This window comes from Schistocerca cancellata, chromosome 10 (genome assembly GCF_023864275.1).
Source record: "Schistocerca cancellata isolate TAMUIC-IGC-003103 chromosome 10, iqSchCanc2.1, whole genome shotgun sequence".
NCBI classification, from domain to species: domain Eukaryota; kingdom Metazoa; phylum Arthropoda; class Insecta; order Orthoptera; family Acrididae; genus Schistocerca; species Schistocerca cancellata.
Window position 1 is genome coordinate 221,599,473 of NC_064635.1, and position 5,319 is coordinate 221,604,791.

Consider the following 5,319-nt stretch of genomic DNA (forward strand, 5'->3'; position numbering starts at 1 on the left):
AATGCGGTTCCATACGGAAGTAAAATTTGGTTCTATGAAAAGGCAACAACGTTTACCTGCTGAATGAGACATAAAGGTGCCCGAGTGAAACATGTTTAACTTAAGTTCTCAATCGTCCAATGTAAAACTGCCTAGGAATTTGTATATTAGTTTTTGCTAATTTTCCGCCCATCAATCGGTGACTCATTCGCTGAATGAAAATGGATATTTGCTCTTGTGCTTCTATCTTTCTACTGCTCGACACATCAATCTGATAATGCATTTACCAGTATAGCACTGCGTTAATCTATGTGCTTAATGTTTAGGGCAAGGTAAGCATAACTAGAAACGCCCAATATGAACACTTCTGAAGAAATTTTATTATGTGTAAGTTTCAAATTGTGAGTTGTGTTCAGAGCACACCGTATGAAGTTCGAATAAGAAACACTTATTCAGATTAATAGTTTTTTTAATTAAACCCTTATATGGTAAATCATACACGTTTGAATACACTACAACATTTACGAACGATGTGAAAAAAGATACGTATTCGGTTTGTTCCGTAATGACCGGCACAACCGCGCCCACGCACTGTGGCGACATCTGTGCCGCCGGCGGGAACTAAAACTAAGCCGAAGCTTCACCAATATTGTGTGTGTCGCACGTCTGTTGTCAAAATTATATCCGAAACGAGGACAGTTAAAAAACTTCCTAAAGAATAACGTAACAAATGCTTTTCTTATTAAACTTGACGTACTTCTACCTCATATGGTCGCCTCCTTAGCTCAGTGGTAGAGCACTGGTCTCGTAAACCAGGGGTCGTGAGTTCAAACCTCACAGGAGGCATAATTTTTTTTTTTATTTAGTAATTTGCCCACTACTCGTTTTACTCTACGAAACGAATACATACACGTCTCTTGGTGTCCGTTGTGTTTGTGAGACGTTCTTGACGTTTAAAATAAACGGACGTCAAGATGGTATAGTTAAATGAAGACAGCAATGTTGAAATGATATGGGGCAGGTTTGTACGGTGATTACAGTGCTACTATGAAATATTGGTGCACTCTTCATTTCAGCACTACGATGAACGTTTAGGACGTCACTACTGTCTAAACAATTTCTAAATTACATTACCAATTATTACATATTAAGCTATAAGTTATTTTGTTAAGTACGTTCACTGACAATACGATAAACGAATCGGTCGGAGTTCAGGACAAATGACTTTTGCAATTGCCAACAAAACGTGGAACGGTGTTTTCAAACATGTAGATATTTACTTTATTTGAAATGTTCCTGCATCCAACCATCTCTTCAAGTTGTATGTATTGCGTTTAGCGATGGCTATGAGGAAAGTGTCTTGTTCAGCTTTGGCTACACCGTATTTTATCAGCAATTAAGGCGTGGGTACAGAAAACTTCAAATTCAAAATATACTGGAACAGTGAGAGAATTTCTATTTCCAGTCCTTGAACAAGTGGAAGCGTTTCTAAGTTTTTCACTGCCTTCTGAATTATCACCCATCCCCCCCCCCCTCAAAAAAAAGCAATCTATCTTCACCAATTTGAAGAGAGGTTCAGCTTCAAAGAGCATTCACATTACTATATATCCAGATGTACTTTGTATCAGTGTCTCTTACTGATCGCTAAATTTAATGCAAGTATCATACATTCCTAGCTCCTTGACGATACACTTGCAGTAATTCCCCCAATGGCCTGATTTTGTATCGCTGTCATAAAACCCTGTTTCTGCGCACATATCTTCGTGTGTCAACCATTAGTTCAGTGCTTGCAAACTGACACAATCCCGGCTGTGGCTATTGGCATATTTAATATGTAGTTCTTTCCTTAGCAAACCCATCATTTTTGTGCCATTTGTTTCTGCCTAGGAAATGTTCCAGATTTTCTGTCAGTTTAACACTAGAACTGCCGGAGCTAGTACTATACTTAGAACTGCCGATGTGGTCAAAGTGACCACTTTCTTTGTAAGTACATGCTGTGCTGTTTAATGTAAATATTAATGACCTTGAGAACAATGTATCACTTTAATTACGTTTAATAACAGTATCATTGTATTTTACAACAACAATGGGAACATAAAATTACCAATATTAAAGAACATAGTTCACAATATTTATCTGCAACCATACTAATTGTACTGCAGTAGTTTTAAAATTAATAGAAATTAATCTTACAAACTAAGTATCCATGAATATGTTAAGAGAAAGACCAATCATAAAATATGACCACGTATAGTACCTAATCCTACTTACAAGCATTACAAACTACTGTCTTTATTACTTTATATGTACACGGCCCACAAGCATATCTCTTGCATTTACTGCACACTTCATTTGTCTTGTTTCTGCATTTCCTCGTTTGGCATAGTTTTCTTGCTTTCGCAGGAATTTCCGCTTCTTTTCTTTCTTCATCACCATCGTCCTTTTCTTTTCCATCTCTTGGCATCCTTTCCTGATTTCTGGTTTCCATATAGGCTCTACGTAATTCTTCTGCTGGATTTAGGATGAAATTCCTCCTACTTATTTTGATCCCTGTCACTAGCTTGAAAATGATCCATGCGTTGATGGCTGCTAAATCGAGGATATTGTGAAATACGTGTACAGGCCATCGACGAGTACCAGAGCGGACAGAATATTTCCTCGTCATCTGGTCCAAGACATCTACACCAAATTTTGTGCTATTGTATAAGCTCACTGTTTCGGGAAGGTGTTTCGAATTATTTTGTATTTCAATATCTGTGTGCATGGTGCTACACAGAAGAACATTTTTGTTCTTTTTCCCTTGGTAAACAGTCAGAGAACAGACGTATAAAGAGGAGTTTTCATTTTTTTGTAGTGTTCGGAATTTCTTCTCTTGCACGGTTGATAGTGCCGACAAGACTAGTTTTCTCTTTTTCCAGTCTCTCCCCAAGTGTGACCGTAGTGAAAAAATTACCAGTAGTCACATTTCGCCCCTTATTGCGATTTGGAGCAACCAACTTCATTACTACTTGTTCTGGAAGTTCCCCATTAGGTGCCCCCTGTTCGTTCTTTCCTACATAAGGGAACCCATTACAAAGATATTTTGTTTCTACATCCGCTAGAAGCCAGAATTTGATTCCGAATTTATCAGGCTCATTCGGCATATATTGCAAATACGGACACCTGGTTCTGCTGGGGAAAAGTTTGCAAATTTGTCACTTTTCAAACGTTCCGATCGTGTATTTTTTTCATCAAAACGCAGATATTTCAAAATTTCTCGAAACCTGTTTCTGCTCATTGTGTCAGCGAAAAATGGGGCTGCCCACTTTTTCGACCACAACTCATCTACTTCAATACATCTGGCACCTAGTGCACCACGAACATATAATAAAGCAACAAATGCACGTAATTCTTCTAAATCCAAACTCCAGGAATCATTTCCAAGAAGCCGTTGTGCCTCTGCTTCTGTGCATTTCTTTATGTGTTTCATCATTGACTGATCAACTAAAAGGCGCCAGGCACTCGAAACATTATCATTTGAGACGTGCCGCTTTGCGTGTGGAGTAGGTCCCCGTGTTTCTTTCAATATATTCTGTTGACCTATCCTACCTGGAGTAGTAACACCGAAGTCTGCTACAGTCCACTCCGTGATCCCGTCCTTCCCCAGGAGTTTTGAGCCAGTTTCTGGAAGTGAACCCTCACTTCGTTCTCCTCTTCTACGTCGATTCTGTATTGGTCCACTTACAGGAGATGCAGTTCCTTTTTTACCCAGGGTAGGTCCTTCTCTAGCATTGTTTATTTTACTGCTTGGTCCTGGTTCAGCAACTGCGTGAGGAAAGAGACAATTAGAAAGCTACAACTCATTATAAAGATAACATACCACACAATAAAATAGCAGTAACAGAAGTAGCAGTAGAAGTGTCTGCTCTACTACAATAGTGATCATTATTCATATAGTAATAATAATAATAATAATAATATAAGTGAATGTAAATTACCTTCATCTTCAGCCTCGGAGCTGTCACTCTCCACATTAGCGACAGGTTGGTAATCTTCATCTGTAGAATCTTCCACAAGGTCCTCAACTTCAGGATCATTTTCAGCATCCGATTCATACAAAAGGGTGACAATTTCTTCATCCGAAAGTGGCTGTGCCCATGGTTTGTATCGCTGTGACATATGAGCCATGTCTACTGCTCTGAGACCAGTACTCAAATAATCAGTCTTGTTTATGCGAAACCCAATAGCAAACAATAAATGAAATATTGTATTGTTGAGTTTTTAAATTCAAACAATGCGGATAAACTTCAGTAACCAACATATTTAGTACATTGTTGACGAGTGCTAAGAATAAATCCGGGGAGTAACGCACAACAATCTTTAAATAATCTGTTTTCAAATATACATGTAATGTGGTCAAAGTGACCACTCGGCGGTTTTAAGTATAAGTGGTCATTCAAAGAAAACTAATGAATATAAAATAAATATTGGACTATTTATATGATCTACATAAACATTTAGGAAAAGTCATTAACTCAAAACAGCATAGATTAGAAATTGACCCAATAATAACATGTTAAAATATAAAAAATGGTCAAATCGACCACTCGGCGGTCCTAGTGTCAAATGGTGTACGAGTTACGTCTGCAGCTCCTATTGCCTTATGTAGCGGCGAACTGCTGTTACGAAAATACTGCTTCCAATTCCTAAGTTGCTTCTCAAGTAGGTGCACAGTATCTGCTGGATCTGGATCCCATTTTTCACTCACGAAGGTCAGTCTTCCTACAGCTGATACAGGATGGTGAACTATTCCTCTGTCGATGCTCATGAGGTGACGGCGGCAGCGCCTGCGACAAAGTTCCATTAGCTCCATTCGTAATGAGAACATAATGGTTACTTGTAGAAGATTCAGATCAAGCTCTTGATGTTATTACGAGCTTAATTCATCTGCCTACATACGTCGCTCCGACTGTCCCTAAACAATGATGGCTCGTCCCCACAATGACCAACTTCTAGTCGTGCATTAGAGACAGACAGACACACACACACACACACACACACACTAATCGTAGCTACTGCTGGAGCACCGAGCGCGTGCACTCTGACGTAAAACGATGTGTGTGTGAACTTTTTCTCATAGCACCCTGACATACTTTGGGAACGATACCTCGGAGCATTGTTAGTCGCGTGTTAAAGACGAACAAACAGACGCACTTGACCAGACAACAGTTTAACGTATCATTCCCTTGTGAGCGACAATGATGGACATATCGAGAGCTGCATTTTATCTAACATAAGACTGAATGGAGAAATATTGTCTGCATTTCAGGAGTACGTAATCTATATGTCGCACAATTAGGA

The 5,319-nt window shown here is 39.0% G+C and overlaps 1 non-coding gene across 1 annotated transcript; it reads left to right on the forward strand.

The window, feature by feature from the left end:
- The first annotated feature begins 753 nt into the window (after positions 1 to 753).
- On the forward strand, positions 754 to 825 carry Trnat-cgu (transfer RNA threonine (anticodon CGU)). The gene has a single exon. It is a non-coding gene; the product is annotated as a tRNA-Thr (tRNA).
- Positions 826 to 5,319: the final 4,494 nt, after the last annotated feature.